This window comes from Monodelphis domestica, chromosome 6, assembly GCF_027887165.1.
Source record: "Monodelphis domestica isolate mMonDom1 chromosome 6, mMonDom1.pri, whole genome shotgun sequence".
Taxonomy (NCBI): domain Eukaryota; kingdom Metazoa; phylum Chordata; class Mammalia; order Didelphimorphia; family Didelphidae; genus Monodelphis; species Monodelphis domestica.
The window spans coordinates 102,102,613-102,118,958 of NC_077232.1; the positions used below are offsets into that span (position 1 = coordinate 102,102,613).

Sequence of the window (16,346 nt, forward strand, 5' to 3'; positions counted from 1 at the left end):
AACCTTACTCTCTGTGAAATCAACACTGAGAGGGAAGAACATCTAGATCCAAAGGGATCCTGAATTCTATCATATCCAACAGGGTAAGAAAGATAGGAAATTAAGGAGGGGGAGGGGGAGTGAGTATCAAAAGGGAGGGAAGGAGAGGGGGAAGGGGAAGGGAGCATAAAAAGGGAGGGGCTAGAAAGGGAAGCATCTCAAGGGAGGGGACTAGGGGGACTGACCTAAAGTAAATCACTGGTTCAAAAGGATATAGCTAAAGAAGAAAGGTCAGAACTAGGGAAAGATATCAAAATGCCAGGGAATCCACAAGTGACAATCATAACTTTGAACATGAATGGGATGAACTCACCCATAAAATGTAGACAAATAGCAGATTGGATTGGAACCCAAAACCCTACCATATGTTGTCTTCAGGAAACACATATGAGGTGGGTTGATACTCACAAGGTCAGAATTAAAGGATGGAGTAAGACCTTTTGGGCTTCAACTGATAGAAAGAAGGCAGGAGTTGCAATCATGATATCTAACAAAGCCAAAGCAAAAATAAACCTGATCAAAAGGGATAGGGAAGGTAAATATATTTTGTTAAAAGGGAGTACAGACAATGAGGAAATATCAGTAATCAACATGTATGCACCAAATGGTATAGCATCCAAATTTCTAATGGAGAAACTAGGAGAATTGAAGGAGGAAATAGACAGTAAAAGCATATTAGTAGGACACTTGAACCAACCACTATCAAATTTAGATTAATCAAACAAAAAGATAAATAAGAAAGAGGTAAAACAGGTGAATGAAATCTTAGAAAAATTAGAGTTAATAGACATATGGAGAAAAATAAATAGGGAGAAACAGGAATACACCTTCTTCACAGGACCACATGGCACATTCACAAAAATAGACCATACACTAGGACACAGAAACATGGCACTCAAATGCAGAAAAGCATAAATAATAAACCCTACCTTTTCAGATCATAAAGCAATAAAAACATTGATCAGTAAGGGTACATGGAGAGCCAAATCAAAAATTAATTGGAAATTAAATAATATGATACTCCAAAATTGGTTAGTTAGAGAAGAAATTATAGAAACAGTTAATAATTTCATTGAGGAAAATGACAATGATGAGACATCCTTTCAAACCTTATGGGATGTAGCCAAAGCAGTACTTAGAGGAAAATTCATATCCATGAGTGCATATATTAACAAATTAGGGAGGGCAGAGATTAATGAATTGGAAATGCAAATCAAAAAACTTGAGAACAAACAAATTAAACCCCCCCAGAAGAAAACCAAACTAGAGATCCTAAAAATTAAGGGAGAAATTAATAAAATTGAAAGTGATAGAACCATTGAACTAATAAACAAGACTAGAAGCTGATACATTGAAAAAACAGACAAAATAGACAAAGTACTGGTCAGTCTAATTAAAAAAAGGAAAGAAGAAAGGCAAATTAACAGAATCAATGATGAAAAGGGGGACCTCACCCCCAATGAAGAGGAAATTAAGGCAATCATTAAAAACTACTTTGCCCAACTATATGGCAATAAACATACCAACCTAGGTGATATGGATGAATATTTACAAAAATATAAATTGCCTAGACTAACAGAAGAAGAAATAGATTTCTTAAATAATCCCATATCAGAAAAAGAAATCCAACAGGCCATCAAAGAACTTCCTAAGAAAAAATCACCAGGGCCTGATGGATTTACCAGTGAATTCTATCAAATATTCGAAGAGCTGCTAACCCCAATACTATCCAAACTATTTGACATAATAAGCAAAGAGGGAGCTCTACCAAATTCCTTTTATGACACAAACATGGTACTGATTCTGAAGCCAGGCAGGTCAAAAATGGAGAAAGAAAACTATAGACCAATCTCCCTAATGAACATAGATGAAAAAATCTTAAAGAGGATATTAGCAAAAAGACTTCAGCAAGTGATCAGGAGGGTCATTCACTATGATCAAGTAGGATTAATACCAGGAATAAGGGGCTGGTTCAATATTAGGAAAACCATCCACATAATTGACCATATCAACAAGCAAACTGACAAAAACCACATGATTATCTCAATAGAAACAGAAAAAGCCTTTGACAAAATACAACACTTTTTCCTATGAATACACCAGAAAGTATAGGAATAGAAGGGTCTTTCCTAAAAATAATAAACAGTATATATATATATATCTAAAACCATCAGCCAACATCATCTGCAATGGGGATAAACTAGATGTATTACCAATAAGATGAGGAGTGAAACAAGGATGCCCATTATCACCTCTGTTATTTAACATTGTACTAGAAACACTAGCAGTCGCAATTAGAGAAGAAAAAGAAATTGAAGGCATTAAAATAGGCAATGAGTAGACCAAACTATCACTCTTGCAGATGATATGATGGTCTACTTAAAGAATCCTAGAGAATAAACCAAAAAGCTAGTCGAAATAAGCAACAACTTTAGCAAACTTGCAGGATACAAAATAAAGCTGCATAAGTCATCAGCTTTTCTATATATTTCCAACACAGCTCAGCAGCAAGAACTAGAAAGGGAAATCTCATTCAAAATTACCTTAGACAAAATAAAATACTTAGGAATCTATCTCCCGAGATAAACACCAGAAGTATATGAACACAACTACAAAACACTCTCCACACAACTAAAACTAGACTTGAACAATTGGAAAAACATTAACTGCTCATGGGTAGGGTGAGCCAATATAATAAAAATGGCCATCCTACCCAAACTTACTTATTTATTTAGTGCCATACCCATTGAACTTCCAAATAACTTCTTTGCTGAATTAGAAAAAAACTATAACAATGTTCATTTGGAAGAAAAAAGGATCAAGGATATCCAGGGAAATAATGAAAAAAAATACAAAGGAAGGGGGCCTTGCAGTCCCAGGTCTCAGACTATACTATAAAGCAGTAGTCATCAAAACAATTTGGTACTGGCTAAGAGACAGAAAGGAGGATCAGTGGAATAGACTTGGCGTAAATGATCTCAGGAAGACAGTTTATGAGAAACCCAAAGACCCCAGCTTTTGGGACAAAAATCTATTATTTGATAAAAACTGCTGGGAAAATAGGAAGACAGTGTGGGAGAGATTAGGTTTGGATCAACACCTCAAACCCCACCCCAAAATAAACTCAGAACGAGTGAGTGACTTGAACATAAAGAAGGAAACTATAAGTAAATTAGTGAACACAGAATAGTATACATGTCAGACCTTTGGGAAGGGAAAGATTTAAACCCAAGCAAGACTTAGAAAGAGTCACCAAATGCAAAATAAATAATTTGGAATACATCAAATTAAAAAGGTTTTGTACAAACAAAACCATTATAACTAAAATCAGAAGGGAAGCACCAAATTGGGAAACAATCTTCATAAAAACCTCTGATAAAGGTCTAATACTCAAATTTACAAAAAGCTAAATCAATTGTACAAAAAATCAAGACATTCTCCATTTGATAAATGGGCAAGGGATATGAACAGGCAGTTCTCAGCCAAAGAAGTCAAAACTCTTAATAAGCACATGAAAAAATGCTCTACATCTCTTATAATCAGAGTGATGCAAATCAAAACAACTCTGAGGTATCACCTCACACCTAGCAGATTGGCTAACATGACAGCTATGGAAAGTAATGAATTCTGGAGGGGATGTGGCAAAGTGGGGACACTAATTCATTGCTGGTGGAGTTGTGAATTGATCCAGCCATTCTGGAGGGCAATTTGGAACTATGCCCAAAGGGTGATAAAAGACTGTCTGCCCTTTGATCCAGCTGTAGCACTGCTGGGTTTGTACCCCAAAGAGATAATAAGGAAAAAGACTTGTACAAGAATATTCATAGCTGCACTCTTTGTGGTGGCCAAAAATTGGAAAACGAGGGGATGCCCATCAATTGGGGAATGGCTGAGCAAATTGTGGTATAAGTTGGTGATGGAATACTATTGTGCTAAAAGGAATAATAAAGTGGAAGAATTCCATGGAGTCTGGAACAACCTCCAGGAAGTGATGCATAGAGAAAGGAGCAGAACCAGGAAAACATTGTACACAGAGACTGATACACTGTGGTACAATCGACGGTAATGGACTTCTCCATTAGGGTCAATGCAATGTCCCTGAACTATCTGTAGGGATCTAAAAAACACTATCTACAAGCAGAGGACAAACTGTGGGAGTAAAAACACTGAGGAAAAGCAACTGCTTCACTAGAGGGGTGGAGGGGATATGACAGAGGAGAGACTCTAAATGAACACTCTAATGCAAATACTAACAACATGGAAGTGGTTTTGAACCAAGAACATATCTGACACCCAGTGAAATCATGCGTCGCCTATGGGAGAGGTGGTGGGGGATGGGGGGAAGAAAAAAATGATCTTTGTTTCCAATGAACAATGTTTGGAAATGACCAAATAAAATAATGTTTAATAAAAAAATGTAATTGAAAAATTCATCATAATAATTATCAATATAATAAAACATAACATTACTATATGCTCTTCAAAATTAATACATGGTCTTCAAAGATCCTTGTGTAGGGATTAGCACCCCACCTACATCTTTTCTATTTAAGTTTTATATTACTATGAAAGTATCTACCATATGTCAAGCATTGTGCAAGGTGCTAGTTATAAGGGACATTGCTGACCAAGTTGTGGTATATGATTGTGATGGAATACTATTGTGCCATAAGAAATTACAAACAAAATGATGAGAAAACAAACAAACCTGGAAAGACTTATTTAAGTGATGCAATGTGAAGTGAATGGAACCAGGAGGACATTGTACACAGTAATAGCAATAAAGTATGATAATCAACTGTGAATTATTTAACTATTATCATTAAAATAAGATTCCAGGACAATTCCAAGGGACTCATGATGAAAGTGGGTTATACTGGAAGAAACTGATGGAGTCTGAATGCAACTTTAAGCAAGCCATTCTTCAGTTTATTTCCTCCATGAATTTTTCACTAGTGTAAGTGATATATATCTTATTTAACAACATGATGAACATGGAAATATATATTGTATAATAACATATGTATAAACTATATCATATTGCCTGCCATCTTGGGAAAGGGGGAGTGTTGTGAGGGGGAGAGAACATGGATTAAAAAATATCAGAAAAAATATTAAATATTGTACTGATGTGTAATCTAGAAAAACAAGAAAAAGTCATTTTAAGAGGTGTTTGTATATATATATATATATGTATATATATATATAATAACAAAAACAAGGGTTTATATTCTACCTATGACCCAACTTCTTGTGATGACCCACTTTTCATGCTGATCCTTAGTTGGCAGGCATACAATAAATAACTAGGTATGAACTGAAAGGTATAGTTACCCCTCTCTATAACTACAAAACCTCTGGAAAACCAGGATTTCCTCCATATCTAAATAAGTCTTAAATAAGTGATTTATGTTAGGCAAACAATAAGTATTTATTAAGCACTGAGTATATCTGTATGGGCAAGGCTCTACATTAAATGGTCTAGTCATATTCAAACAAAAACATACTGGTTGAATATAATACTAAAGATACATTATGAAATAGATTTGTAAATAGGATGTCTTGGGAATGTAACCACCACTTACAACATTGATTCTATGGGAAATATTTATTTCAAATTCCAAATAACCAACTCATAAAAGAACTTTATGAAGTATAGTTGAATTCAGCAAACATTTCTAATGGCACTCATGTGTGGAAGGTGGGGATTACCTGGAATTCTGCTTAGAAAAATTCATTCTAATTGCAACTTCTGAGGTCCCTGTCTATTTCTGAAGCAAGGTCCACCTGCATACTTATTTTTAGAGTTTTCCAGATGTTCAACTGTTTTCTCAATTCTGGGAGTTTTGTGTGAGTGGTAGTGAAGCTTTGGTTTTGAGTCTGGGATCAGTAAAATTTCCTTCCAACTAATGCTGTATATCCCCCAAGCAAAAGGCTCCGTTTAAAATTAATGCAGAACAAATTCACTTTAGTATAATCTGAAGAGGATTTAACTCTGGTAATTCTGTGAGTGGGGAATACAAATTAAAAGTAAAATGATCTCTTCCCTAATGCTATGCTATCATGGGCCTTGATTCAGGAAGAAACCATCTGGCTTGAATAATAATGCATACTTTGGGGGCTTGTTGAGTTTCTTTTCTTTCTTTTTTCCTTATTTTTTGGCTAGTTTTGGTCTTGGAGAAGGAACTTTTTTCACTTTCTTTTTCAAAGAAAAATGTTTTTTTATGACTGCTACAGATCCTTGTCCAGATCTTGCTATGGAAATGTCAGGATGATCAATCCTGCCCATGAATGGTTTCAATGATATTCTCTAAATCCACTGAACTTATAAAAATAATAACAATAATAATAATACTTGGGATATCAGAATACACTGAGTTCATGTAAGAGTTAACTTTTCTTTCATTTTTCTTTTTCTTTTGCCTGAGAGCATTATTGAGGACCTAAGCTATGGCAGAATACAAGAACTCAGTGATATTATAGATAAGAGTATCCTAAAAAAGGGCTCTTCTTCAGTGCTGAAAATATAGAATTTCAAAGATGTCCTCTCTGGCTTTGGCTGGCCAATTAAGTTGAAAAAAAGGACCAGTGTTTAAAAAACATTTGGCAATGTTCTAAACTTAAGCTAGTCAATTATCTTTGTTGGCTGATGCCTATCATAAATCAAGGGTTTGAAGGTCAAAGACAGAAACAAAAATTCACTTTCTACCAAAAAATATTTAGTAACACTTTTTAGATTAGCAAAGAATTGGAACAAAGTAAGTTACTATTGAATAAGAAACGAGAGTTAATTAATATACACTGCTATGTATATTAATATAACATAATAATATTTTAAGAAATGCTGACCATGAGAAAAGTGGGAAGATCAGTAAGAATTGAAGCAAAAGAAATTAGCAGAATCAGGTAAACAAAAAATGACTTCAATAATATAAATTTAAAAGTCCAAATAAAAATTACTGATAATGGTATTTAATGACAAACTTCACAGTCTTCTTGGCTTTTTAACATTTAGATGTTTTCCTTTTACACCTACCACACTTTTTTTCCATGATCTGGACCCATGATTTTATCCCTGCAGGCAACTGGTGGTTTAAAAAAATCTCCATCACTGCATATCAGCAGCTTTCCTGTAGCTAATTTTCTTGGGGAGTTGGTGGAAAAGTTAAATGATCTGCCCTGGATGGCATAGCTGGTATGTGTCACAGTCAAACTTGAACCTGGTCTTCTTGACTCTTAGGACTGCTGTCTATCCAACCAATCATTCTCTTCTTACAATCCATTCTGACTTTTTACATATAATTCATGCTGCCTTTTTGTAATAATAGTCATAATTTAGAAGGTTATCAGAACCTTATACATAGTTGGAAGACATATATATTAATGAATATCTTTCTCTGCAGCAGTTCTTGCTTTTTAGCATTCAAAAACCACCTACATTTGAGACTTCAACCCCTCAAGCTACCATTCTTTACCTTTCCTCCATTTCACAAACACCTAGGGGGGAGAAAGTATGTATAGTCATTGCCACCCTTTTTTCACCTCCCATTCCTTAATTCCTTGAAACAGAGACTCCAATCTTATACTCTCTTTAAGGTCATCACTAATCTATTAATATCCAAACACAGTATCTTTTTTCTTAATTTCTCTCCACCTTGATCTCTGTGAAGCATTTGATAGTGGATCATTACATCATTTAAAATACTTCTCCCTAAATTCTTTGCCCACTCCTGGTCTTCTTCCTGTTGGTCTAGCTTTCTCTCCTCAGATTTCTTTGTAGGATCATCATTTATGCCTTTTCTTTTACTTGTGTTCTCTACTGTTCTGACTTGTAACCTCTTCTTTTGTCTCTCTTCTCACTCCTTTCCTCTCCTGGGTTTATCTTCATCTTCTATACAGATGTTTCATGGATATATCTACACATACACATGTATGTAGTATATATACAATACAATATTCATATGCATTAACACACATACATATATATATACATATATATACATATATCTGTGTATGCACATACACAACCGAAAAAGCACTAGGAAACACAGCTATTCTATAGACATTTCAAAGTTAAATATTTAAACCTGAAATCATTATCTTTGCCCTCCATGAAAATCTCTTCTTTTCCTCTTTATTTTAAGGGGACCACCATCCTTCCACTCAGCTGGGATTGTAATCTCTGAGTCATCCTCAATTCTTCCCTTGTGTATCACTCCTATTAAAAAACAAAGCTTTATTAATTATATCTTCATAATAGAGTTCACATCACTTTATCCATCAATTCGTAAGCATATATTAAACACGTTTGTGCCAATTGTTGTCCTATGCCCTTAAATTATGAGGACAATTTTTTAAAAAGTCTATAACCTCAAATTGTTTGTAGTTTAGCTGGGGAAAATAGCAATTTTTTTTCACAGAGCAGGAAATGTCTCATGTATGCTTCACTTGAACTGAGGTTAGGAAATGAGGCTGAAAATTCCAGGATTCTTTTAATTTTCATTTCTTTCATTATTAATGATTTGGAATATTTTTCATATGGCTGTGGATAGTTTGCAATTCTTTTCATAACTGTTGGTTCATACATTTTGATCATGTATCTGTCAGTAGATGACTTTTATTTATATATTAAATAGTATGTCAAAGAAACTATTACAGAAATTGGAAATAACAATAATCAATTTTAAAAGAATAATAATAATACCTAGACATTTTTATATAGTGCTTTAATGTTCTTGAAGTGCTTTATAAATTATCTCATTTCATTCTGAGAGGTAGTTTGAAGAAAAGAATGAAAAAATAAGAGGAAAACCAAAATCTAAAATGAGACAATGGAATTCACAAAAATAAAAACAGAATTAAGAAAATTATCAAAAATTGCTATACTCAATTACATGTCAAAATATGGAAAACTTTTTTAAAATTTCTAAATAGCTACAAAAATACAAAACATGCAGACTAGCAGAAAACACAAAGAAATTAAGTAACCCAAGTTCTGTATTCAAAATTGAAGAAGCCATTAATCCCTTTCCCTAAACAAACAAAAAACCCTGATAATAGATTTAATGATGAATTATATTAAATTATTATTTAAGAATTTGCTGTTCAGTTGTTTCAGTCATATCTGACTTTTGGGGATCCAATTTTATGATTTTTGTTTGGCAAATATACTACAGTGGCTTGCCATTTTCTTCTCCAACATATTTTACAGAGGAGAACTGAGACAAAAAAGATTAAGTGACTTGCCCAGGATCACACATCTAATAAGTATCCAAGGCTGCATCTTAACTTGTGAAAAGATGTTTTTTTGATTCCAAGCCCAGTACACTTATCTACTGTGCCACTTAGGTGCCCAACATTAAAAATTACAGATAGTATTTTAAAATTGTTCAAAAAATAAAAAGAGAGAGCACCTTATCAAACTCTTTATAGATAATTATGGCTTTAAAATCTAAACTAAGGAAATGTAGATCAATGGGGGAAAAAGCCTAACATGATCAAAAGATATATTGATGCAAAATATTAAATAATAACTTACCAAAGAGGATTCATAACATTATTAAAGTCATATGAACATGTTAGATTAAGTCTCAAAATGAATAGATGGTTCAATGTCAGGAACACTACATATTTAATAAATTATATCAGTAACAAAAATAATCAAAATCCTATAATTATATCAAAGGATGGCACAAACCTTCACAATAAAATGGCAAACTCATTTGTGTCAAGAGCACTAGGAAACAGAATAATAAAAGATACTTCTTTTGATGTGAATAAAGTAAATAAGACAATGAGCTACCATTATTTGGACCAGTCAAAAATCAGAATTTTTCCTAGTAAGATGAATGATAGATCAAGAATATCCCTTTTTCTGCTATCATTTGGTAGAAAAGATTAAGATATCAATAAAAGAAATTGATCTTGATTTGCAGATGGTATAATTTATTTAGAAAATGAACTTGGAAGCAGTAAAGAAACTGAGATGATTAATATCTTCAATAAAGTAACAAAAAACTAATAGAAATTATTGACCTAAATGCAAATAACTCACAAAACCTAAGAGGAAAAGAAAGAGAAATTCTGCTTAAAAACACAAAAATATTGCATAATATCTGGATATTAACCTGCCAAGTCTTACATGTAAGACTCCAAAAAAAAAAACAACCACCAAAATACTCTTTACTTAAACGAAAATGTAAATAACTAGAAATGCAATAATAATCACAGCTAGATCATACCAACATAAAAATGTGAATAATACATAAATTAATCTACAGAAATATACTACAATGACAATTAAACTGGCAAGAGATAATTTTATAGGATTAAACACAATAAAGTGAAAAAAGTTGGTTGAACAAATGTTTTAAAATCTCAAGGCAAATAATGGAAAAGAAATTGCCATGAAAAGGAGTAGCATTATCATATTTTAAAATATAATGTAAATCAGTAATCTTAAAATTTTTATGATTAAAGATAGAAAGAATAAATCAATGTTAGACTAGTTATATGTAAAGCTAATCAAATGAAGATAGTAGATTTGTATTTAATAAACTCAAGAACATAGCCTTCTGGGAACAGTACTTCTAAGGTCATAAAACTACTAGGAAAAGTAGAAAACAGTTTGATTGGCAAGAGGGTTAGCCTAACATATTGCATTATTATCACAATAAGCTTTAAATAGGCACATGGAATCAATATGAAAGTTCATCATAAAAATAGTAAAGAGTGGGTGACAGGTAATACCACTAACTAGAAGAAGTCTCAAACACACAAGAAATGATTTAGAGATAATTATAAATATAAAATAGTTTCAATTACATAAAATTAAAAATCTTTTACAGAGGCAAAACTAATGCATTTAAAAATAAGATTTTTATCAACTTGGAAAGCAGGTATACATTATATCTTCATGATAAAAAGACTGATAGTTGAGACATAAAAGGGACTGATATGAATATAGAATACTGTTTTTCATTAGATAAGGGGTCAACTTCCGGTTAAGATGGCGGCTTAGAGAAAGCTGACGTTCAGATCTCCGGAAAACCCTTCCCGACCGATCTCAAACTAGAAGCTCCTAAGGCGCCGAAATTCAAAACGATCAACAGCACAGACCCTGGGAACCCTCCTCCTGGACCTGGACCCGGTTCAAAAGGTACGGCTCCCCTCAAAAGCCAGAACCCGAGATCACTCGGACCTCAGGGGTAGGAGCGCAGAGTCCAAGGCTCCCGGAAGCGGCAGCCGAGCCGGGCTCAGAGAGCAGGGTCTGAGGAACAACAACCCTCAGGGTCTTCTACCCAAGTCCCAGTCCGGGTGAAAGTTACTGCCTGGGGCTTCCTCTGCAGAGAGCCCGTCGGTCCAGGTGAAAGTTACTGCCTGGGGCCTCCGCTGCAGAGAGCTGGTCAAAACAACAGCAACCCTCAGGGTGGGCAAGACAGCCTCACGGGCTGGATCCTGCTATCCAAGTCTCAGTGAAAGTCTGTGCTCTCGGGGCTTGGGGAAGCGGCAGCCCATCCCCCCGCAGGCCGACGAAACAGCCTCACGGCCAGGGATTCTGAAGGCAACTTCCGGAAATCGAGCCAGGGGGAGAGTGTGGCCTCGTGGTCCGACCCTTCTATTCCAGTTCCAGTGAGGCATATTCAGTTTAACCCAGGGAACGCTCATAGAACCAACATCTGCCCAGGACTAAAGCCTCTGATCACCAGACAAAGACAAGAAAAGCCAATCCTCCACGTTCAGAGATGACAAACTCCACAGAAGCACAGAAGCCCCAAAATACCAAGAAAAATAAGAAGAAAGGGGCGACTCTGGACACATTCTATGGAGCCAAAATACAAAATACAGAGCAGATAGAAGAAGATATACAAGAAAATTCTCCAAAATCTTCCAAAGGAAATAGAAACTCTCCACAAACCCATGAAGAATTTGAATCAGAAAGGACCAAAAAGATGGAAGCCCTCTGGGAGGAAAAGTGGGAAATGATGCAAAAGAAATTCACGCATCTACAAAACCAGTTTGACCAAACTGTAAAAGAAAACCAGGCTTTAAAGCAAGAACTAATAAAGCAAAGCCAAAACACCAAGAAATTAGAAGAGAACATAAAATATCTCACCGACAAGGTGATAGATCTGGAAAACAGGGGGAGAAGAGAAAATTTAAGAATAATTGGACTCCCAGAAAAGCCAGAAATAAACACCAAACTGGACATGGTGATACAAGATATAATCAAAGAAAATTGCCCAGAGATTCTAGAACAAGGGGGCAATACATCCACTGACAGAGCTCACAGAACACCTTCTACACTAAACCCCCAAAAGACAACTCCCAGGAATGTAATTGCCAAATTCCAAAGCTATCAAACAAAAGAAAAAATCCTACAGGAAGCCAGAAAAAGACAATTTAGATATAAAGGAATGCCAATCAGGGTCACACAAGACCTTGCAAGTTCTACGCTGAATGATCGTAAGGCATGGAACATGATCTTCAGAAAGGCAAGAGAGCTGGGTCTCCAACCAAGAATCAGCTACCCAGCAAAACTGACTATATACTTCCAAGGGAAAGTATGGGCATTCAACAAAATAGAAGCCTTCCAACTTTTTGCAAAGAAAAGACCAGAGCTCTGTGGAAAGTTTGATACCGAAAATCAAAGAGCAAGGAATACCTGAAAAGGTAAATATTAAGGAAAGGGGAAAATGTTATCTTCTTCTTTTACTCAAACTCTCTTCTATAAGGACTACATTTATATCAATCTATGTATACTAACATGTGGGGAAAATGTAATGTATAAATAGGGGGTAAAGAAAGACCAAATAGAATAATGGTTCTCACACAAAGATTCACATGGGAAGGGGAGGGGAAGAAAACTCCTATAAAAAGGAGAGGAAGAGGGGGGGGTTTACTTAAACCTCAATCTCAGGGAAATCAACTCTGAGAGGGAAAAACATCCAGATCCATTGGGATCTTGAATTCTATCTTACCCAACAAGGGTAAGGAGAAGGGAAAACCAAGGGGGGGAGGGGGAGAGGGAGAACAAAAAGGGAGGGAAAGAGAGGGGGGAGGGGGAGGGAAGAAAAAGGGAGGGACTAAAAAGGGAAACATCAAGGGAGGGGACAAGGGGGACTGATTCAAAGTAAATCACTGGACTAAAAGGTAGAGCCGAAGAAGAAAAGGTTAGAATTAGGGAAGGCAATCAAAATGCCAGGGAGTCCACAAATGACAATCATAACTTTGAACGTGAATGGGATGAACTCACCCATAAAACGTAGACGAATAGCTGAATGGATTAGAATCCAAAACCCTACCATATGTTGTCTTCAAGAAACACACATGAGGCGGGTTGACACCCACAAGGTCAGAATTAAAGGATGGAGTAAGACCTTCTGGGCCTCAACTGATAGAAAGAAGGCAGGAGTGGTAATCATGATATCTGATAAAGCCAATGCAAAAATAGACCTGATCAAAAGGGATAGGGAAGGTAATTATATTTTGTTAAAAGGGACTCTAGACAATGAGGAAATATCATTAATCAACATGTATGCACCAAATAATATAGCACCCAAATTTCTAATGGAGAAACTAGGAGAATTGAAGGAAGAAATAGACAATAAAACCATACTAGTGGGAGACTTCAACCATTATCAAATTTAGATAAATCAAATCAAAAAATAAATAAGAAAGAGGTAAAAGAAGTGAATGAAATCTTAGAAAAATTAGAATTAATAGACATATGGAGAAAAATAAATAGGGATAAAAAGGAATACACCTTCTTCTCAGCACCACATGGCACATTCACAAAAATTGACCATACATTAGGTCACAGAAACATAGCACACAAATGCAAAAAAGCAGAAATAATGAATGCAGCCTTCTCAGATCACAAGGCAATAAAAATAATGATTAGTAATGGTACATGGAAAACCAAATCTAAAACCAATTGGAAATTAAACAATATGATACTCCAAAACCGTTTAGCTAAAGAAGAAATCATAGAAACAATTAATAATTTCATCAAGGAAAATGACAATGGCGAAACATCCTTTCAAACCTTTTGGGATGCAGCCAAAGCGGTAATCAGAGGCAAATTCATATCCCTGAAAGCTCATATTAACAAACAAGGGAGAGCAGAGATCAATCAATTGGAAATGCAATTGAAAAAACTCGAAAGCGATCAAATTAAAAACCCCCAGCAGAAAACCAAATTAGAAATCCTAAAAATTAAGGGAGAAATTAATAAAATCGAAAGTGATAGAACTATTGATTTAATAAATAAGACAAGAAGCTGGTACTTTGAAAAAACAAACAAAATAGACAAAGTACTGGTCAATCTAATTAAAGAAAGGAAGGAAGAAAAGCAAATTCACAGCATTAAAGATGAAAAGGGGGACAGCACCTCCAATGAGGAGGAAATTAAGGCAATCATTAGAAATTACTTTGCCCAATTATATGGCAATAAATACACCAATTTAGGAGAAATGGATGAATATATACAAAAATACAAACTGCCTAGACTAACAGAAGAGGAAATAGAATTCTTAAATAATCCCATATCAGAAATTGAAATCCATCAAGCCATCAAAGAACTTCCTAAGAAAAAATCCCCAGGGCCTGATGGATTCACCTGTGAATTCTATCAAACATTCAGAGAACAGTTAACCCCAATACTATACAAACTATTTGACATAATAAGCAAAGAGGGAGTTCTACCAAACTCCTTTTACGACACAAACATGGTACTGATTCCAAAACCAGGCAGGTCAAAAACAGAGAAAGAAAACTATAGACCAATCTCCCTAATGAATATAGATGCAAAAATTTTAAATAGGATACTAGCAAAAAGACTCCAACAAGTGATCAGAAGGATCATTCACCATGATCAAGTAGGATTCATACCAGGGATGCAGGGCTGGTTCAACATTAGGAAAACCATTCACATAATTGACCACATCAACAAGCAAACTAGCAAGAACCACATGATTATCTCAATAGATGCAGAAAAAGCCTTTGATAAAATACAACACCCATTCCTATTAAAAACACTAGAAAGCATAGGAATAGAAGGGTCATTCCTAAAAATAATAAACAGTATATATCTAAAACCAACAGCTAATATCATCTGCAATGGGGATAAACTAGATGCATTCCCAATAAGATCAGGAGTGAAACAAGGATGCCCATTATCACCCCTACTATTTGACATTGTACTAGAAACACTAGCAGTAGCAATTAGAGAAGATAAAGAAATTGAAGGCATCAGAATAGGCAAGGAGGAGACCAAGTTATCACTCTTTGCGGATGACATGATGGTCTACTTAAAGAATCCTAGAGATTCAACCAAAAAGCTAATTGAAATAATCAACAACTTTAGCAAAGTTGCAGGATACAAAATAAACCCACATAAATCATCAGCTTTTCTATATATCTCCAACACAGCTCAGCAGCAAGAACTAGAAAGAGAAATCCCATTCAAAATCACCTTAGACAAAATAAAATACCTAGGAATCTATCTCCCAAGACAAACACAGGAACTATATGAACACAACAACAAAACACTCGCCACACAACTAAAACTAGACTTGAACAATTGGAAAAACATTAACTGCTCATGGATAGGACGAGCCAATATAATAAAAATGACCATCCTACCCAAACTTATTTATCTATTTAGTGCCATACCCATTGAACTACCAAAATACTTCTTCACTGATTTAGAAAAAACCATAACAAAGTTCATTTGAAAGAACAAAAGATCAAGGATATCCAGGGAAATAATGAAAAAAAACACATATGATGGGGGCCTTGCAGTCCCAGACCTCAAACTATATTACAAAGCAGCAGTCATCAAAACAATTTGGTACTGGCTAAGAAACAGAAAGGAAGATCAGTGGAATAGACTGGGGGAAAGCGACCTCAGCAAGACAGTATACGATAAACCCAAAGATCCCAGCTTTTGGGACAAAAATCCACTATTCGATAAAAACTGCTGGGAAAATTGGAAGACAGTGTGGGAGAGACTAGGAATAGATCAACACCTCACACCCTACACCAAGATAAATTCAAAATGGGAAGAGTGACTTAAACATAAAGAAGGAAACCATAAGTAAATTGGGTAAACACAGAATAGTATACATGTCAGACCTTTGGGAGGGGAAAGGCTTTAAAACCAAGCAAGATATAGAAAGAATCACAAAATGTAAAATAAATAATTTTGACTACATCAAACTAAAAAGCTTTTGTACAAACAAAACCAATATAACTAAAATCAGAAGGGAAACAACAAATTGGGAAAAAATCTTCATAGAAACCTC

The 16,346-nt window shown here is 35.1% G+C and overlaps 1 long non-coding RNA gene across 1 annotated transcript in view; it reads right to left on the bottom strand.

Annotated features, from left to right (window-relative positions):
- Positions 1 to 8,155: 8,155 nt before the first annotated feature.
- The window catches only part of LOC130455044 (uncharacterized), a 30,106-nt gene continuing 21,915 nt past the window's right edge, over positions 8,156 to 16,346 (bottom strand). The window contains exon 2 of the long non-coding RNA XR_008912844.1: positions 8,156 to 8,257. This is a non-coding gene — a long non-coding RNA (uncharacterized LOC130455044). The remainder of the gene's footprint in view (positions 8,258 to 16,346) is intronic.